The sequence below is a fragment of the Petaurus breviceps genome, unplaced genomic scaffold (assembly GCF_028583685.1).
Source record: "Petaurus breviceps papuanus isolate PSGF00001 unplaced genomic scaffold, PetGlider_PUasm1.0 190, whole genome shotgun sequence".
Classification (NCBI taxonomy): Eukaryota; Metazoa; Chordata; class Mammalia; order Diprotodontia; family Petauridae; genus Petaurus; species Petaurus breviceps.
Genome location: NW_027185810.1, coordinates 6,407,641 through 6,429,777, shown reverse-complemented (window position 1 = coordinate 6,429,777; position 22,137 = coordinate 6,407,641). Strand labels below are relative to the sequence as shown.

The following is a 22,137-nucleotide window of genomic DNA, read 5'->3' as shown; positions in this document are numbered from 1 at the left end:
ATAACTATGTCCCTAAAGTCTTGGCTTTGGGCCAAGTGTGTAGAATGTAAGTGTACAGTGAAGTAGACCCTGATACCAAAGAAATGTTGAAACTCCCAGACTTTAGCAGTTTGTTCACCCTGCAAGTTATCCCATACACAGTTGAGATGAACTTCAATACTAAATACCAAGAAGAGCTGTTTAATATTTACTTTTGCCTTCTTTCTAACAAATTTGGAACCCTCCCCCCCAAAAAACACCCTCCTATATGAGAATCTCAAATAAAAAAGAAAGATGTTTAACTACTGTATGCTAGGACTGAACGCAAGTGTGAACCTAGCTTAAGTAAAGCTTCTCCTTTAAGCCAAGTGTAGATAGACCCACTGAATCTTATCCTTGTTACTATGTTCCTCTACCTGTCAGTTAAGTTCAAGCTGGTTTACCCCATCTGCCCAGACAGTTTTACTGGGGTGTGACTGAAGGTATGCTACAGCTTCTACTCACAGGTCCATTGGTGAGTTAGGGTGATGTCTACCCCAAGCAGTGAAGACTTTCCCAGTGGAATGGGCAGATGAGAACAATCTGCTCCAGAAGCCATGCAAGCAGCTGAAGTAGGCATTGTGAAATACTTAGAGCTTGGGCAGATGTCAAAGATGCCAAAGTCATCCACTGCATTGCCAATTGTCTTGATTTTTTTGTCTTGCCACTGGACTTTGATGGTTCTGAAAGAGAGAATGAAGCTGATGACCTTGTGCAACTCTGCCTCACTCAAATCCAGCTCATGCACAAGTCAGTACATCACCCTTGTGATGTCATTGGTCCTCTTTGAAAATGAAGGAGAAACAACAGCTTCTTTATCCCCATACCTAGTGATAGAATGACTTTTTTGTTTTCTTTTTTTTAAGTTAGATGGTATCAGTTCTTCCTAAACACAAGCTTTGATCAACCTTTACAATATTCTTTCCTGGGTAATTTCTATCTGTGCCCCACTCATATACATTCCCCTTTGCAATAAGGAACTCCAAGGGTATGAGATGGAATATGGAGGAGTTAACAAATTAGGATCCAGAGACCAAATGTTGATTTATTAGGTGAATCATTTTAAAAACCTTCTTTTCACTTGTCCTGTCCATGACAAACTGAACCAACCCGCTCATGACTAAACTAGCCCCAGATACTCCAAGGACAAGACTCACCTGTGAAAATCATCTTAAAACGTGCCAAAAGAACTGTGCAGCTTTTCCACCATAGCAACAAAAAGGAGTCAACTGACTCAGGCTGGGTTAACAGCTCAACTACAATGGATTCCAGAGCACTGACTAAATTAACTTTCCCAAGACAAATGATGAATGATATCTTTAGACTCTAAGAAAGAATGTTTGAATCAGGTGTTAACCATGGAATGATCTGTTTGCATAAGGTCAAGCTCCCTGAATATGATAACCAGGAGAAAACTTTGCAACTGAATTCTTCCAAGAATGGAGAAGTAGTTAGTCTCACTAAATATGAGGGTGCGTCCCTTCCTCCCCCCAGCACTGGGTGGATCAAGATGATGTTTGGGATTGCGTACAATACAGCAAAGCAAGAATATTTTTTAAAGAGAGAACTCAGCAGCAAAGGAGAACTCAATCTTCTGTGTTCTCTCTTGAAGCCTCAAGGTGGACTTGTTTTTCTCAAGAGCAAAGCTAACTGTGGGAGCCACCTATAGAAATACTCATTACCTGTGAATACACCAGTAACACCTTCATGTCTTTTGGGATCCAGCAAAAAAAAAGATTTATATCCTGAGACTTTCACTTTTACTTATATTTATGATTGTTTATTCACCCTTCTATTACAAAGCAGTCTGCCAAGTAAAGATGGTTTTCCTAATCTCAATCCCTACTACCTGTTTATTCTTGGTTGGTGATGTTTCCAGATGTGACCTTCAAAAGGGTGAAGGGAGTAGACACTGTCAGGTTTGAGCACCTGCAAGGGGATGTTGGTACCATGAGATAGACTGCTATCTTATCTAGGCTGCTTGAGGTCATTGGTCAAATTGGGGCATAGCCAAGACTTCTAGAGGCTGGGCTACTACTGGAACTTCAGTATGAGAGTATGCAGTTAGGAGTTCAGGAGCAACTCAGCCAACAAGCTGTGTAGACTACCTATACTCATAGCTGGAGGGGAAGTAAACTGTTCTTTTGTTTTCTACTAGCTAGTGTCTCTGGGGTTCATCATCTTTGGCTAATTGGTAGCTAGAACCAATTCTAAATCACTTACACTCCTATCTTTACTCACAACTGATTACTTTTGAGACCTTAACCATCATTGCTTAACTGGGGTATCAATGGAAGTTGGCCCAAATCTTTTAAAAGGAAGGAGGAATGCCATGCCAAATCCACCAATTAGGGCCCTTATCATCCTAGGACAAAGATCCAAAGCATTCTTTGGATATCTCATTTTTAACAAGCATATAAATAACCATTAAAGTCCAAACACAGCTACTTTAGGGATTCCCAAATATTGCATTTAGAGTCAGATCTTCATTTCTTACATGACTCTGATGGTCACTAGCTATGTGATCATGGTTGTAACAACTTTTCTAAATGTTAAGTTTTTTAATTTGTAAAATGAGGAAAGTGGGACTTGCACTACAAAACTCACAGGGTTGTTGTAAGGAAAGTGCTTTTTAGAACAAAAATTGCTATAGATATGTGTTATTATTATTAATAAGTCAGTACTCCACTCTCTTCAGTGCTTCCTCCTATGTGGAATGTGAACAGGTGTGGCTACCTATTTGAAGAGCAGTAGAGGGAATTGACGTAGCAGAAACATGTGGAACATGCAGAAGTTCAAGAAATTGTGGAGAAAGAAGAACATGAAGAGAAGGGGATTGAGGGGAAGGAAATCTGCTCTGACCCTGACACCAGTTCTTGAGACTTTAATTCCTTTAGACTGTACTCAGTTCAGGGCACTAGTGTTTAGGTATGAGGGGTCAGATATGTGTGTGACCGGAGCACAATAGCCAGCAGGAAAAAAAAATTAGTAGAAGGAATTTCTGTCTGTACCATGGGTTCTTTTGAGTGTACATCCTTATATCATAGGAAATAGAATCCAGATTCCAGTGTCTTTTAACTAAGTTCCAGGTCCTTTTCAGCTCTCATATTCTATGTTTATATAATGAAACCATAAAATGTTATAATTGTTATCATCATGGATATATGAGAGAAAATGCCAGTAGGTCTATTCTTAGCAGAGAGAAAGCTCTTAACTAAGGACCAAGACCCTCCATTATAGGGAGATACAATAGATCTCTTTGTGACACAGAATGTAAAATGGAAAACTGAGGGAAGAGACAGAACCATGACCAATTATGGGTCATGGAGGGAAGGGGTGTGGAAATATAGCTTTTCTTTATTCCTACCATACCCATAACCATGGGCTAAGCCTAACTCACCAAATGGTTGACTACTCCCACAAGCTCAAACACGTTGCTAGACACAAGTCAGCAACTTTACCACAGCGAAGTCAAGATTAGTTGACTAATCCTGACATGAGATGTGGTTTAGACTTTAGCCATAATATGTATATCAAGAGATTACAGTTTAGCAGATGAGGCATTTCAAATAATAATTCAACTATTTAATATACTGCTCTGGAAGATATTTCTATCATTGTCTTCACCCCAAGGATCAAAGATGCAGCTGGAAGGAACTTCCGAGGTCCTCTGGTCGATATGTATAACCCCTTGATTTCACAGATGAAGAAAGTGAAATTGAGAGAGGCTGAATGCCTTGTTCATGGTCCCACGAGGTGTAAATGATTTGAAACCAGGCTCTCTTACTACAAATCCAGTGCTCTTTCCACGATTCCTGGCCTGTTTCACCTCTCAAGATCTGAACTTCTCAAGTTCAGATATCGTTTAATGCATTCTGTCACTACTATGTAAGTCACATGTAAGTCTCTCTGCCATAGGAAGGAGGACTGTACACTTAGTTGATATGTAAATAACTACTAATTGTTGATTGTCAAAAATAATTGATGAAGAACAACATTGCCAATAGTTAATATGCTAAAAAAAAAAAAGACAAAACTGTAAGATTGAAATTTCTGAAATTGTTGAGGGCCACCTCCAGTTAGGCAGGTAGAAGCAGCCAGCTTCTTGCAGCTGTTCCCAGGTCAACCAGATGCTGGTTCACCACTCTCTGTGACATGCAGGGAACAGAGAACCCTGAATTCTTACTCACCCTGATAGTAGTGACGCAAAGGGAACTAAGTACAAGGGAGTGTACAGCCTATCCAGTGTGAAACGGGAACACTAGATAAAGTATGGACACGATAGCCTACAAGATTTGCCTCTCATCATCTGCCTGACATCATGGAACTAAACAAAGCAGTAATGGAAAACAGTAACCAATGGTTACCTTCTTTGTCTCATTGCTCTATAAAACCTTGCTCATTGTATCAATAAACAGAGTTCGGAGTTCTGTCCTGAACTGCCCACCTGGCCCAGTTTATCTCAAGTCTCTGCTCACACCTGATGCTGGCTTCAGGTGGCCCCCGGCATGAAATAACACCAAACATGTTCCCCACAGATACTGCATGTGTGTGCATTTAGTAAATAGCAGTAGTGGTCCTAACATGTTAGAACTAGAAGAAAACTGAGTGATCAGCTTATTTTATTTTATGGGTGAGAAAACAGACCCAGAAAAGCTAAGTGATTTGCTCAAGATTATGCATCTCATTAGTGGCAGAGGCAGATAAAAGACAGGTATCATAACTTCTAGCCTTATGTTCCTATTAGCACCCCATTCTGCCAGATTTGATGTTCACATGATTTTATTATGTATATGTATATATGTACATATACATACATACATATACATGCATATACACATATATGTATCCATTAATTAGCTAATGTGTTAATAAAATAATACAATATAAAATACTTTACATAGAAGTTTTAACTTTTCAAAAGAATTTCAAATATTTTCTCATTCTATTTCTTACCCTTAATCAACAAATTAATAATTAATGCTTATCTGACCTTTCTCAATTCAATTCAATAAACATTTATTAATGTTTATTATGTAAACTACTATGTGCTAGTCACTGGGCTAAATACTTGATATACAAAATAAATGCTTGATATACAAAAAGAGGTAAAAGACAGTCCCTACCCTCTAGAAGCTTACAATCTTTTTTCTATATAACTTAGTGTTGCTGACCCTATGTTATATAAGTTCATGAAAACAGTATTTCTTTATAATAGGAAAGAAATCAATTATATTTTTATTTATGTCTTTTGATCAATTATATATTTTTTTGCTCTTTGCCCCTTACCCCCAGGTTGATTCTTTATTTTTAGGGGGGAATGAAGTCCGCCTTTTTTGATAGGAAAAAGTTTTCATATGAGGATATTTTTTAAATGAAAATACTTTCATTTTTTCAATTGGTTACTATCTTTTGATTTATACATATACTTCATATGCATATGGAGTATTATATGTGTGTATCTATGTGTATGACTCATGAGGTTGAAATATCATCTCCTTTGGCAATCAAAGAAGCTGCTTTATCTCCCACTTTGTGATTGGCTTTTGCTTCTGACATTAACACCACCCAAACAACTCCTTTTTGTTTTGAGGATCCAATAAACTGGAGTTGCTTTGGAAGGGGCTGCTAAGGTAGCTATTCAAGCTGTTTAGAGAGTATTATTAGAGATCTTTAAGATCATAAATGCAGTTTACCTTTAATAACCACTTTGATTATATCTCTCAAATCTTAAATCTTGTAAGGATTATTTACTTACTGAAGATCACACAGCTCACATGGTTCTAGTTTGCATGGGGAAAGTAGAAAAGAAAATGGAGATTAACTATGTATATAGATAGCATAGGCTGGTGCTTGTTCCTTGGGGAGGAAAAACTGTGGCAAATCTAAACAGCAAATATTAAAAAGCAGAGCCATCACTTTGCCAACCAGAGCCCAAGCTATGGTTTTTCCAATAGCAATGAATGGCTGTGAGAGTTGGACTATAAGGAAAGCTGAGTGTCATGGAAGTGACATTTTTGAATTATGGTGCTGGAGAAGACTTTTGAGAGTTCTCTGGACAGCAAGGAGATAAAATCAGTCAATACTTGAAAAAAATTAATTGAGTCTATTCACTAGAAGGTCAAATGCTAAAGCTGAAACTTACTTTGGCCATATAATAGGAAGATGAGACGCATTGAAAAAGATCCTGATATTGGGAAAGATTAAAGGCAAAAGGAAAGGAGGATGACAGAGGATGAGATAGATAATATCATGGAAACAATGAACATAAACTTGGACAGACTTCAAGAGATAGTGTAGCATAGCAGGACCTGGAATGCTATGGTCACAAAGAGTCAGATACAATTAAGTGACTCAACAACAACAACAGCAACAGCAACCACAACCAAAATAGCATAGATTGGTTTAAACCTATAAGAACAACTTGGAATAAGAATAGGAAAGATAAACTCTTCAAATCACTTCTCCCTTTGTCTTCAAAGGTATAAATATCCACTGGTCCTTAGACTGGAGTTTGGACATTTATCTATCTAATCTATTTAATTATAAAATGAATTTTTACTATTCGTTTTTATTTTTTCATCATCTACATTTCCCAGTTCCCTCTATCTTCCCCTTCTCAGACAGCAATCTCTTTTAAGAAATCATAAAAAGTGTGGAAAAGACAGTTCAACAAAACAAACTTATTTTTTTAAATGACATTTATATTCAATGTTTTACAATCTATAGTCCCCCCAACTCTTCAGAGAAGTGTGAAAAGGGCCAAGTTTGATCATTATAATTTTTTCAATGCTTTTTTTCTTTCTGATTTTATATCTATATTGTTTTAATCATTATGTATAGTTCTCTATATTCTGTTTCCTTTGCTTTACATCTATAAGTCTTCTCATGCTTTTCTGTAGTCACCACATTCATTGTTTTTTACAGCACAGTGAAATTCCATTACATAGCTATATCACAGCTTGTTTAGCTATTTCTCAACTGATAAGCATCTACTGTGTTTCCAGTTTTTTGCTACTGCAAAAAGTGCTGCTATGAATATTTTAGTGTATGTGAGGCCTTTCTTTTTGTCATTGACCTTCTTGGGATATATGCCTATAAGCAAAATATGTTCATCAGAGTGCAGACATTTTAGTTTTTAGTTACTTCATTCATGAGCTGCTTTCCAGAATGGTTGTACCAATTCATAACTCTGCCATCAGGGTAATGGGGTATCTTTCCACAACTCCTATAAAACTATTCCTATTGGTTTTTATATTTCCCCATTTATTGAGTTTGAAGTTAAAACAGTTATTTCAATTTTAATTTCTCTAATTATTAGTGATTTAAAATATTTTTTCTTATGGTTTGCTTGTTAATAGTTGGCAATTCTTCTGAGAATTATTTGTTCAATAACCTTTGAAGTCATATATATTTCTCCTAATGACCTCTATATCTTGCATATCAAGATAAACCCTTATCTAAGAGACTTGATTTTTCTTATTTGACATCTAGCTTTCTTATCTGAGTTGCATTAATTTTCTCATGCAAAAGCATTTCAATTTAATGTAATCAAAATTAGCTATTTTACGTTTTTGAATTGACTGTATTTCTAGTTTGGTAATTTTTTTTTGCTAGGTGTAGCTGTACATAATATAGTTTCTTTCACACTTTTTATATTGTATGATTTTTAGTATTTAGGTCATGTATTTATTTTGGTCTATTGTGGCACATGGTATAAGGATCTGCTTATTTATAATTTAAAAGGGTAATGGATCACTTTCTGAATTTTTTTATGAGGACTGGAATTTCTAGCTATGTCCACTGGTCTTCATTGCTAGAAAATTTAAACTTAAATATAGCAGATGATTTTTATTGCTGGCATTTAGTGATAAGATTTTGATTGTAGGAGTTATATTACGTTTTTCCTCTACATAGCTTTGGTGGGCTTGGAGATCATAGTTTGATTCATACTAAATCTGGATTTATATAATAACAAAATCACATTATTATGGGGTTCTATTGTGCAGTGTAATAAGCAAAGAAAACAAAAAAAGAACTTTTCCCCCCTGGTTTACATGGTTTTTAGAGTTTGGTCTTGCCTTTGAAATTGCTAGTGAATTGATCTGTGGGATTTTTTCCCCCAGGTGCTTTTTAAAAACAACTAAGAGTGGCAGACCCAGACCTGGAGCAGCCCTGAACCAGTGGCCCAGACCAGTCAGAGCAGAATTCAGGAGAGTGAATCACCAGCAGCTGTGGCAGTTTCCAGATTTCTCAACTCATAAACGCCAAAGAGAAAGTAAAAGGTCAGTGAGGAACCCTGTTGGTCCAGGGTGGGAGAAGAGCAAGGTCTGGCCCCTGCCCCAAGGGCAGAAGAGGTGATGGAGATGTAGCAGTTGCAGGTGCTGCACATGTCTGCCTCCAGAGCTCCTGGCCTGCAGATAGTGGGGGACCAAGTGACCATTCAGAGGGTAATCACTCTTGCTTTGATATGGTTGGATCCGGGTCACAGTCTTGGGTGGTGGTCCTGGAGTGAGGAATGCCAGTGTGCCAGAGCTTGTGGTGGCCATAGAGAGGGCACCCTCCTTATAGCTCTGACAACAGCTCTGACAACATTTGTGAAAACCCCAGCAATCTGGGACACAGTTCTCTCCACTCTGGAAACAGAGTTCTACCATGGCAAAGAACTCAAAAGCCAAATAAATGGCTGGCAAGATGAGCAAACAGAAGAAGTCCAATTAGACCATAGAATCATTTTTTGGGGACAAAAAGGATAAAAACATGGAATGAGAAGAAGACAACTAAAGTCAAAACTCCTGCATCAAAAGCTTCCAAGAAAAATACGAATTGGTTATAGGCCATGGAGGAGCTCAAAAAGGATTTTGAAAATCAATTAATAAAAGTGGAGGAAAAATTGGGAAGAGAAGTGAGAATGATGTGAGAAAATCATGAAAAGCAAGTCAACAGACTTACTGAAGAAAATAACACCTTAAAAAATATACTGACTCAAATGGCAAAAGAGGCCCAAAAAGCAAATGCGGAAAAGAATGTCTTAAAAGTCAAATTGGCCAGATGGAAAAGGAATTTCAAAAACTCACAGAAGAGAATAATTCAAAATTGGATTGGAACAAATGGAAGCTAATGACTTTATGAGAAATCAATATACTATAAAACAGATAAAACAAATGAAAAAATAGAAGGCAATGTGAAATATCTCACTGGAAAAACCACTGACCTGGAAAATAGATCCAGGAGAGATAATTAAAAAATTATAGGACTACCTGAAAGCCATGATCCAAAAAAGATCCTAGAAATCATCCTACAAGAAATTCTCAAGGAAAATTTCCCTGATATTCTAGAACCATAGGGCAAAATAGAAATTGAAAGAATTCACCAATCGCCTCTTGAAAAAGATCCCAAAAAGAAAACTCTTAGGAATATTATAGTTGAATTCCAGAGTTCCCAGGTCAAGGAGAAAAATATTACAAGCTGTCAGGAAGAAACAATTTGAGTATTGTGGAAACACAATCAGGATAACACAAGATCTAGCAGCTTCTACATTAAGGGATCAAAGGGCTTGGAAAATTATATTTCAGAGGTCAAAGAAGCTAGGATTAAAACCTAGAATCACTAGAATTAAAACCAAGAATCACTTATCCAGAAAAACTGAGTATAATGTTTCAGGGGAAAATATGGTCATTCAATGAAATAGAGGGCTTTCAAGCATTCTTGATGAAAAAACCAGAGCTGAACAGAAAATTTGGCTTTCAAATACAAGAAGCAAGAGAAGCATGAGAAGATAAACAGGAAAAGAAATCATAAGGAACTTATTAAAGTTGAACTGTTTACATTCTTACATGGAAAAACGATAATTGTAACTCATGAGACTTTTCTCAGTATGAGGATAGTTGAAGGGATTATATATGTATATTTATGTATACATACATGTATGTATGTATAGAGGGTATATGTATGTATAAATACATGTGTGAGTGTGTATATATGTATGTACATGTATACATAGACAGAGGGCACAGGATGAGCTGACTACAAAGGAAAGATATCTAAAAAATAAAATTAAGAGGTGAGAGAGGAATATGTTGGGAGAAGGAGAAAGGGAAAGATAGATTAGGGTAAATTATCTCATATAAAAGAGGCAAGAGATAACTGTTACAATGGAGGGGAATAGCAGGAAGGTGAAAGGGAATGGATCAATCTTACTCTCATTGAATTTGGCTTAAGGAGGGAATAACATATACACTCAATTGGGTATCTTACCCTACAGGAAAGTAGGGGAGAAAGGGATAAGACGGGGATGATAGAAGGGAGGGAAGATTGGGGGAGAGGGTAGTTAGAAGCAAACACTTTTTTTAAAGCAATTGGGATTAAGTAACTTGCTCAAGGTTACACGGCCAGTTATTTCTGGGTGTGGTGCTAAGTATCTGAGCCTGGATTCGATCCCAGGTCATCCCAACACTGGGGCTGGTGCTCTTACTCGCTGAGCCACCTGGCCGCCCCTAGAAGCAAACACTTTTGAAAAGGGGCAGGGTCAAAGGAGAAAATAGAATAAGTGGGAGGTGGGATAGGATGGAGGGAAATATAGTTAGTCTTTCACAATATAACTACTATGGAAATGTTTTGCATAACTACACATGTGCAACCCATATTGAATTGCTTGTCCTCCCAGTGGGGGTGGGTGAGGAGGAAAGAAGGGAAAGAATCTGGAAATCAAAGTTTTAAAAACAAATGTTAAAAAAATTATTTTTTACGTGCAACTGGGAAATAAGATATACAGGCACTGCGGTATAGAAATTCATCTTGCCCTACAAGAAAGTTAGGAGGGGAATGGGGAAAAATGTAAGAGAGAACAGATTGGGAGAAGGGGTATTTGGTAGACTAGCTATCTTGGGGTAGAGGGTAGGGGAAAGATGGGGAGAAAATTTGTGACTCGAGGAAATGAATGCTGAAAACTAAAAATAAATAAATATTAAAAAAATAAAAGTCTTCTAACACAAAAAAAAAACTGTTGCCAACATTCTACAGTATTTACACAGAAAAACCCCCAACTATTTTGCTTTTAAAATTTATCAAAGAAACTTCTAGAAACAGAAATGTTTTGTTTACATCCTGCTTGTTTTTACACTTTCCCTTTATTTCCTCTCCCTCCCCTTAAAGCTAAATTTAGGGATTTAAAATCAATGAACCATGGTTCCTCCATCTTTAGCTTTCTTTTTCTTCCAACCTCATCATTATCACTCATTAAACAATGCTGGCATTATTTCTGTTCATGAACTATTAATAAAGGCCTATAGTTTACAAGGAACTTTGCAAATCACTATGCAACCTAAATATCTTAGTATTAAATTACTTAAGATATGTCATGCATAATATTTACTTGGAAAATAAATCTCTGGATTTCTATTATGAGAAGCTCTCTGTCTTTGAATTCCTTGTAGGAAAAGCTAGTGTGTTTCCTGGCTAACTCTTAAATTATGTAAGAAAAAATTATTAATATAGAGCTTGAAGGGACCTTAGAATTCATCTTGTCCAATCTCTTAATTTTGCATATGGGGAAACTGAGGCTTGGATCTAGAGGTAACAGTAAAAGCATATAGCAAATTAATGGTAAAGCTGGTATTAGAACCCAGGTCTTCAGAATCACAGTTCAGTGTGTGTGTGTGTGTGTGTGTGTTTGTGTGTGTGTGTGCGCGCTCTCGTTCCATCTCTGTAGTCTAACAGTTCTCTAGAGTGTTAAAGCAGTGACCTTTAGAGCTTTGGTTTTATCATTGATGAAATGGGGAGAAAAATAATTGCAGTACTTAATACATAGCGTTGTTGCAAAGAAATAATTTTGTAAACCTTGTAAACATGAGTTATTATCATTGTTTTATGTTAGAAAACAATTAAGAGGCAACCTGGCAGAAAGCAATAAATGATGAACTGAAGATCAAGAACTCTTTTTGAATCCTTTCTCAGAAACTTATTAGCTGTGTGACCTTGGGAAATCACTTAACTCCTCTCAATTTCAGTTTCCTCATCTGTAAAATAAGGATAACACTAACTTACAAGATTGCTTTGAAGATACCGTAGGATAATGTATGTAAAGCATTCAGCAAAGTGCTATAAAAGTATGAGCTATTATTATTAAAATCAAAAGACAATTTGAAATGTATATTGTTTTAGAGTACTTTTAAGATGTTAAATTTTAGTTGAATTGTATTTGAAAAATGATCATTTGCTTTTTCACCCCTTTGTATTCATAGGAGTAATAGAGACATAGATGTCCTTAAAATTAATTTTAATAAGAGACTCTTTTAATAAACAAATCTATCTCTGGGTTACTTCAACAATACTCTATCCCCTTAAAAAAAACCTGCAATGATTTTGCCTTGTCCTTTACCTCAAGAGTTCAGGGCACTGCAAAGCTAGTTCCTTAGTCACACAGTGGGAAAGTCTGATTACTAAAGGCATCTCTCCTCCCAGCTAGCAATACCTTGGCAGGAGGTATTTGGAAAACATCTGCTGAGGAGATACAAAGTCACATCTGCTGCTTTCCCAATGAGGCACCAGTATGGGTGTAACAGAACTAATGAGCTAGGGAATAAATCTTCTATCAGCAAAAAATTACATATGGATGGTAGCCTGCATTCTTCTTAGCTCACCTAACGACATTTAGATTCAAGAAGGTAGGGTTTTAATTTTTACTTCTAATAACATAATTTTCCAAGATGAGAAATGTGAAGAGCTAGATCCAAAACTGTGGAAATGCTTATAGGAGAAATACTCTAAGGAAGTCCTACCTTTTGCCTCTTCCTATTTTCCATAATCCTAGAGCTTTCCCCTTTAGATTCCCCATGTTTATATTTTGTTTGTATGTAGTTGTTTGCACATTTTCTCTTCCATCAGACTGTGAGCTCCTTGAAAGTAAGGGTTGTTTCTTACCCTTTTTTGTATCATCAGCATGGAGTAGTGTCTGGAAGTAAGCACTCAATAAATGTTAACTGACTTACTTAAAAAGTGATATGAGGCAGCTAGGTTGTACAGTGGGTAGAAAGCAGGACTTGGAGTCAGGAAGAGCTGAATTGAAATCTTGCCTCTAATACTTAATGTAACCCATGACAAATCACTTAACCTTTCTGTGGCTTTGTTCTCTTCTGTAAAACTGGAATGATAATAGTATCTACCTTCTAGGGCTGTTTGGAAGATCAAATGAGTTAACATATGTAAAGTGCTTTGCAAACCTTAAATGCTATATAAATGCTAGCTATTATTATTTAATAACATAGATACATTTTTTTTTAATGGTTTGGGATCATTCTGAGAAGGTTCTTAGTGGTGTTCTAGGGAGATCTTCCTTTTTGTGGGTCTATACAGGTAAAGTGACTTGCACAAGGTCACACATGACAAGACCATAAAAATCTCCTCTGCAACTTCCCTGAATGTGTCACAGATGGAAGGAAATGGAATAGTGTTCATCAAGTGCTTACTATGTGCCAAACACCGTGCTACATGCTTCAGAAATACAAATAGAAGATCAAGACAGTTCTATCTCTAAAGACAGCTCATAAGGGAGGGCTCATGGCCATGCTCAGTTTATGGCAGATAGAAAAACCCAAGATATAGAAAGCAGCAAGGCCCAGGGGATCTTGGGAAAGTAAAGAACCTCATTTATTAATAAATATACCCAATCTTCTTTGCACTACTGAACTGATTCATAAGCTACACAAAGAAAAGAATTTCATTATTTTATAGCTACACCTTGTTTTTGATCCCAAATAGTCACCTACCATATTAGCCAATCTTGACTATGATTTTCACAAATTAAATCCACCCAAGAAGGATGATGATATATACCAAAATATTACTCCTATCTTAGGCACTGATGGCAATTTCTCCAGGAGAGGTCCAGAAACACCTTGAGCCCTGTCAGCATCAGTGAAATCTTTGACTCTCCTCCCAAAGGGATGACTTGAAAGTACATAACATTCATTTTGCAGTATAAGTACTAAGAAATTTGGTAAAAATAAGAACCACAGCCAAAGTCTCATGACTCTGAAATCTCATTGCACACTAATATTCAGTGCGGGTAGCTGTATTTTAGGGAGGATAATCTGGAGCATGTCCAGAAGATGATAAGGGTGGTGAAGGGCCCTAAGACCATGTCATAAAAGGACTAGTTGAAGGTACTGGGAATGGCTACTATGGAAAAGAAAAGACTCAGGAAGCACATGGAAATGACCTCCAAATATTTGAAGAACTGTCATGTGGAAGGGTTAGATTTTTCTCCTTGGTACCATAGGGCAAAAGTAGAAGTAAAGGATTAAAGTTCAAGAAAGGCAGATAGACTTGGGAAGGGAAGACTTTGTGGTCGTTAGTGCTTTCCAAATGTGAAATGTACTACCTTGGGAAGCAGAAGGTTTGACCTCTTTGAAGTTCTTAAAGAAGGATGTTAAGGAAGGGATATTGTATAGATATATTTCTTGGCCAGGTGTATTTGCTGCTCTGCGAGGTTGCTTCCAATGCCTAGTTTCTATGGCTTAAAATTATTTGATGTCATACTCCAAAGACTTTGTGACCTGCAGTAATCCTACATTGAATACTATGCCTAAATCTCACTTACTTTTTCTTAGTGTCTAAATCCACTACGAAAAGCTCTGCATTCATCCAGTCATGTTCATCCTTCTGGGTGATTCCATAAACTTCTGTCTTGTCATGACCATCATACCTTGCACTTACATAGGGCTTTATGATTATATTTTTTACTCATTGCTTCATTTGATCCTCACAACAACCAGAAATTGAGACTCAAAGGGCATATGTGACTTGTTATAGGTCCAAAAAATCAATTAGCAAGCATTAAGCACTTACTATATCCCAGATACTGTGCCAAGTGCTAAGAATTTAAAGAAAAAATCAAAATATTCTCTTCCACTAGGGAATTTACATTGTAATAAAGGAGACCATCAGTCAATAGACATTTAATAAATGCCTTCTATGTGCCAGACACTATACTGTTAGATAAAACAAAGGAAGGTAACAGTTCCTGTTCTCAAGAAGTTCACAGTCTAATGGAGGAAACAACATGTAAACAACTATGAAAAATAATCTATATACAGGATAAATTGGACAGAGGGAAGACACTAGAATTAATAGGCATTGGAAAAAGCAAGGTATACATCAAGCACTCCATACAAAATAATAGAATCTATGGCAGGTAGCCATCAAGGGGAAAATAATAGCAACTTGGGGGTGGGGTTGGGGATGGAGTGATAAAGCTCTCTCAAAGAAGGTGATATTTGAGCTGCTTCTTAAAGGAGGCCAGGGATTTTAAAAGCTGGAGCTGAGAAAGGAGAGCATTCTAGGAACAGGGAAGAGCCACTGAGAAGTCACTGAAATGAGAGATAGAGGATTATATGTGTTACAAAGTCAATAAGTGGTGGTGTCAGGATTAAAAGCCAGGTTTTCTGACTGATTCCAGGACTTTTCCTACTATACCATGCTGCCTATCTGTTATCTTCATGATCCTTCTCCATGTTCTATGGAAGGAGATTTCACATTTTCACCAGGGCTAGCCTTTTGTGGTATGCCATGAAGAGTGTCTCAATCAATACACTGTGCAGATAAAAAAGCAATAGAAAATTATCACTGCAGATTTCATGCAAGATGATGAGTTAAAAAGAAGCCAAAGGAACTAATTCTGCCCCTGTTTCCTCACAGATGCCAAAAAGTGGTCTAATCTCACCACAATTCCACTAATAGGGGAAGAGGGAAAATTAGAGATTAGAGAAAAAAGTAATTCTCTAATTTTGAAGAACTGCACCTAGGTCTGTGGGGACTGTGATACTGTACCCATACCTTTGTCTGTACCTGGACATGTAGTATGGATTTAGTTCAGTCCTAGGTGAGCCTAGCTTCTAATAAAAAATGGACCAGGCTCCCTTCTCCTACACTTTGGCTCATTAAACCCCTCCCTCAAGTCCCTGGGATGATTTTACTTATTTATGTTATAGCTCACACATAGGATTTTACCAAAAAGAGTGACTAAAAGGGTACATATAATGTGAATCAAGGGCAAGCCCAAGTGATTTATTTGTTTTATTTATTATTTTAATAATGTATTTATATATAAAATTAATTTTAAATATCAAATATGAGCATATAACAACATAAAAAATAATTACAATTGTAATCTGCTAGGATATTGATACTTAAACCTTATCAGAACATAAAGGAGGCTGTTATTTAGTCATTTTACTCATTTATCTTGGTTCTTTGCTGTCTGAAGAATTCTTAATGCATGTCTGTTAGCAAAATGGCTGTGCTTGTCAATGGTCTTTCTTCTCTAAAAGAGCTAGAGTACTTGATGAGGAGTCATTCCCTGACACCATTTAGCTCCAACCCAATGGCACCTCCAAACTTCTTGAATTTCTAAGATTGTCTCAAAGTCATGGTCCTCTCCAGATAGATATTATTGATCTAAGATCAGGAAAAAACAAACATAAAGGAGGAAATCACACCAAAATGCTAAAATCCTTTTCAAAGCTGGGTCACTGTATGGCTGTAAGCTGTCCCCAAAGTTCCCACATATTCAAGAGAAACTAGAAATAACAACTCTGAGCATTTTCCATGGGATGAGCCCCATAAAGCATTTAAACTTCAATATCTCCTCAAAAAAAATCCCTTGGAAAAAATCAACTAAAAGGGAAGTGAAAAGGGAGGGAATGAGCATTTATTTATAGCACTTACTATGTGTTAGGCACCATGCTAAGTACTTTTTATAAATATTATCTCATGTGATCCTCACAAGAACCCTGGGAGGTAGATGCTATTATTACTCCCATTTTATAATTGAAGAAACTATAAACCTAGGTTAAGTGACTTGCTCAGAGTTACACGGCTAATAAGTATCCAAGATAGGATTTGAACTTGGAGCTTCCTGATCCCAAGGTCTGCATTCTATCTATTGTGCCACCAACTGCTTAGAACTACCATGAAGCCATCCAGCCTTGGATTCTCTGAGCTGTCATTAACACAGCCCTGCTACTCTCATGGTACTCCAAATAGAAGCCCTCTTTCTTTCCTTTCCCACTCCCCACCCACCTCTAGGGCAATGCCATAGAGGTACAGGGGTATCTTAGAAACCTGCTCCTTTTAGGGGCAGCCAGGTAGCACAGCGAGTAAGAGCACCGGCTCCAGTATCAGGATGACCTGGAGATCGAATCCCGGGCTCAGACACTCAGCACCACACCAAGAAATAACTGGTCATGTAATCTTGAGCAAGTTACTTAACCTCAATTGCTTAAAAAAAAAAAGATAAACCTGCTCCTTCTAATATTCCTACCCCAGAGCAGTGCAATAAAAAAATCAGAAATTCTATCATATTAGAGGCACTGGAGTGTAGAAATCCATCTTGCCCTACTAGAAAGTTAGAGGGTGCATGGGGGAGGATATAAGAGAGAGCAGATTGGGGGAAGGGGTACTCAATAGGCTCACTATTTTGGGGTGGGGGTAAGGGAAAGATGGGGAGAAAAATTGTAACTCAAAATCTTGTGGAAATGAATGTTGAAAACTAAAAATAAACAAATATTTTAAAAAGAAATTCTATCATATTAAAGTCCTAAGAGATGAATTTTATTTAGAAATTCAAGTGAAAACAACAATGAATGGATGGAAATTATGCCAGACAACTCACATCAGATGATAAATATTTTAAAGGACTCTGGTTTAAAAAAAAAAAACCAAGAAGAAATGATCAGTTAGGGTAACTGGAAAATGCTATTCAAATATTATTCAAAATGTCAATGAAAAAGTCAAACAACAGAATAAATTAAACTGAACAAAGATCAACAGATAAAAATAAAGTTAAGAAACAACTTGTGATGATTCAGGACAAAAATCAACAAATTTGAAAAATGAAACAAGTTATTTAAGTTTTAGATTAATTGTGATACCAGGAGATTAAAAAAAAAAGGGAAGGGGGAAGCATTATATTTCATCTGACTTTCTAGGTCATTTTCCATTTCAATATACTTTTAAGTACTTAGATACTCTGATATTTAGTATACATAGTACTGATATTCTATACAGTGTACTTAGACATATTGTTGTTCCTTTGTTTCTATCCTCTCTGAGAATGAAGGACAAACAACAACCACCTATGGACACAATCTTTTGTTGCTTACGCAAAGTAATGATTACCATTCCCGTTTGGGGGATTCACTTAAAGTACAATGAATTTTATCTCAGACCTTCTACTCAATTCTACACGTCTTTATGTTTTAAGTGTATTATTTATATGCATTACTGGTTCCTGTCTTCTAATCCAATCTATATCCCTTTTTGTTTGTTTGTTTTATAGACAAACTTTGATGATTAATATTCAAGTTTATCATTATTGCTTTTTTCCTTCAACCAAATATTGTTAAATTACATCTTGTTTTGCTTAAAACAATCATCTTGACTTTATTCCAATATCCATTATACACACACACACACACACACACACACACACACACACACATTCATCCTTTACCAAGGGCAACTCCTCTACTTGTGCCCTTGGTCCCATCCAAGTCCATCTCTTCAAGTAGCTTCTCTCTTTCTAATCTTCAATCTGTCTTTATCCACTGACTTTCTCTACTGCCCTATAAACGTTCTCAAATTTCCCCATTCTAAAAAAGCTTTCCCTTCATCCCCACCATTCCCTCAAGCTATAATCTTTGTCTTGTTTATTCCTTTCACTGCTTAGAAAAAAACTGTTCACATTTACTCATTACCTACACTTCTTCAAATCCTATTCACTTCTCACCTCCTTACAATATGGCTTCTGATGCCCCCACTCAACTGAAATTCCTTTCTCCAGAGTTTCCTCATTGAATCTTTATGACATCGCCCTATTCTGGTTCTTCTCTTACCTGTCTGAACTCTTTTTCTCAATATCCTTGACAGACTCACCACCCATACCTTTGCATTAGTATACCCTTATTGTTGTTCAGTCTTATCCAACTCTCCGTGGCCCCATTTGGGAATTTCTTGGCAAAGGTACTGAAGTGATTTACTTTTCCTTCTCCATTTTACAGGTGAGGAAACTGAGGCAAAGAGGGTTAAATTACTTGCCTAGGGTCACACAGCTATTAAGTGTCTGAGGTTGGCTTTGAACTCAGGTCTTCCTGACTCTAGGCCCAGTGCTCTATCCATTGTGCCACCTAGCTGCACATTTTCCTCTTTTCTCTATACATTTTCTCTTATTGATCTCATCACCTCCCATGGGGTCAAATATTATCTATATGCAGATGCCCTTACAATCTGCCTATCTAGCCCTGTCTAACCCTATCTAGCCCTCATCTCTCTCAGATCTATAGCTCTGTCCCTGCAGCTGCTGGTAGGTGGGACAGTGAATAGAGAGCTGGGTTTGGATATAGGAAGGCCTGAGTTGAAATCTAGCTTCAGGCACTAGCTGTGTAACCCTGGGACCTCTGTCTTAGTTTAATCAACTGTGAAGTGGAGACAAAAGCACCTACCTCCCAGGGTTGCTGTGAAGCTCAAATGAGATATTTGTAAAGCATTTATCACTGTTTCTGGCATATGATAGGCACTATATAAAGGCATATTCCCTTCCCTGCTTCCTGCCACCTGGATGTCCCATAAGTATCTTAAACAATGTGTCCCAAAGAGAACTCACTCTCCCCAACCACAAAAACCTGTAACCCTCATTCATCTTTCTAGCTTCCCTAATTCTCTCAAGGGCATCTTGCAGCCACCCGGATTCACATCCTCAGAGTCACCCACAACCCCTTGCTCTCTCATCCTACTCAGATGTCCTTCTGGCTCTCTCCTGTCCCCCTTCATACATTCACACAGCCAGTACCCTCGTTCAATCCTTTACCACTTCTTGCCTGGACTATTGCAGTAGTCTTCTAGTCGGTCTCCCTAACTTTAATCTCTCTCTTCTCTTGCTCACAACTGCCAAATTGGTATTCCTAAAGCAAAGGTCTATTTATGTCACACACCTGCTGCTCCTGAAGCTTCAGTGGTTCCCCATTGCCTTTAGTATAAAATAAAAATCCTCCATTTGAAATTTAAAACCCTCCATAATCTGCCTCCAATTTGTCTTTCTGGACTTTTTTACATTACTCATTCCAGACAAAATGACCTGTTTGCTGGGTCTGTACACAGCATTTCATTTCCCACAAATGTGCTTCTGCACAGGCTCTCCTCCATGTTTAGAAGGCTCTTATCTCCCAGCTCATCCTCTTGGAATCCCTCCATCCCTTCAAGGCTCATCTCAAGTATCACCTGTTAAGTAAGGCCTTTCCCAGACCTCCTCAATTGCTAGTGACTCCTCCCAATTACTTTATATATATTTCATATTTACTTATCAGTACATACTGTTCCCCTTCCACCCCAGTAGGATATAAGTTCTTTGAGGACATGAAGTATTTTGTATTTATATTGATTGAATTGAATTGAATGTTCAGCCCAGATTGACATACCTGGATTTTGCCTTTCAAAAAAAATCAGGGGTAGGCTAAGCCAATAAATAAAAATGATAATATTACTTAATTTAATTTTTTTTGCTGAGTGATACACCAATTAAATTACCAAAGGCTTATTTTATATAGAGCAAGAAAAAATAATAACAAAATTCATCTGGAAGGACAAATGATCAAGAATCTCAAGGGGAATTTTTTTAAAGTGGGAAAATATCAACCCCAAAAATATTCTGAACAGTAATTATCAATAAAAAGAGAGGTCAATCTATAAAATAGCTTATTTATACAACATAGAGGAAAAAAATCAATGTAGGGGCAGCTAGGTGGCCCAGTGAATAGAGCATCAGCCCTGGAGTCAGGAGGATCTGAGTTCAAATCTGACCTCAGACACTTAACACAAAAACTAGTCCTGTGACCTTGGGCAAGTCACTTAACCCCAAATGCCCGTCCAAAAAGAAAAAAAAAGAAAAGAAGATTTTAAAAAATTGATGTAGCAGCCTAGTGTTTGATTAAGCCCAAGAATCTAGCTCCTAGGATAAGGATTTACTAGTCAACAAAAATGCTAGGAAAACTGAAGAATTTTCTAGTGGAAATTAGGCAGTGACCAAAATCCAAATGGACATAAAGTGTGACATTATAACTAAATTAGAGGAACAAAGAAAAAATTTTATTTCATATTTATGGATAAGGAGGAATTCATGGCAAAACAGGGAATGAGATATTCACAGGAGATAAAATGAACAATTGTGAATGCATAAACTTATTTTTAAATTGCTCAAACAAAACCAATATAGCTAAAATTAGAATGGATACGGTTAACTGGGATGGGGGGGGGAACTTTTCAGAAATTTTATCTCATACAGGTCTCTTTTCTAAGATACCTAAGAAATTGATTCGAATTTATAAGAAGAGCCATTCTGTTCCAGTGCTGCAGCTGCCATGGAGACATTGTACCAGGTGCCCTTCATGCACCTCAAGTGTCCCAACCTGAAAGCTGAAGAAGCCGCCATGGGCCCACATACCTTCAGGGACAACAGTGGACACCCTGGTGATGTTATCTTATTTCCTCATCACCGGAGGAATAATTTTTGATGTCACTGTGGAACCTCCTACTGTTGGATCAATGACAGATGAACATAGACATCAGAGACCAGTTGCTTTCTTGGCATGTAGAGTAAATGGACCATATATTATAAAAGGACTTGCATCCAGTTACCTGTTTACAATGGGAGATTTAGGTTGCATAATCCTAGACCAATCCAATGCACCAAATATTCCCAAACTCAATTAGGTTTCTTCTTCTATTCACTGGTTTTGTCAGTGTCCTCTTTAAGTTTCTTCATGGAGAGAGTGTTCATGAGAATGAAGCTGCTGGGCTATCTGCTGGGTAAGAGAGTTCCAACAGTAATTGGATTCGCTCCTTTTAATGACGTTTCAAAGGCCATTCTGCCCTCCAGGTCAAAATGTGGAACTTGGATTGACTGTGTCTCAGAATGACATAAGGAAAGGTCTGGTGTAAAAATGCAGAAAAGGTTTTAGTCCGTTTTTTGTAAACAAACAAAACAAACAAACAACTCTCTTGGTCCCATTGATGTGATCAGTTTATAATAATAATAGTAACAAGACCATTGTTTTTCTATATTGACTC

The 22,137-nt window shown here is 37.2% G+C and overlaps 1 pseudogene; it reads left to right on the top strand.

Annotated features, from left to right (window-relative positions):
* The first annotated feature begins 21,428 nt into the window (after positions 1-21,428).
* LOC138164539 (oligosaccharyltransferase complex subunit OSTC-like) lies at positions 21,429-21,986 on the top strand (annotated as a pseudogene).
* The last annotated feature ends 151 nt before the right edge of the window (positions 21,987-22,137 follow it).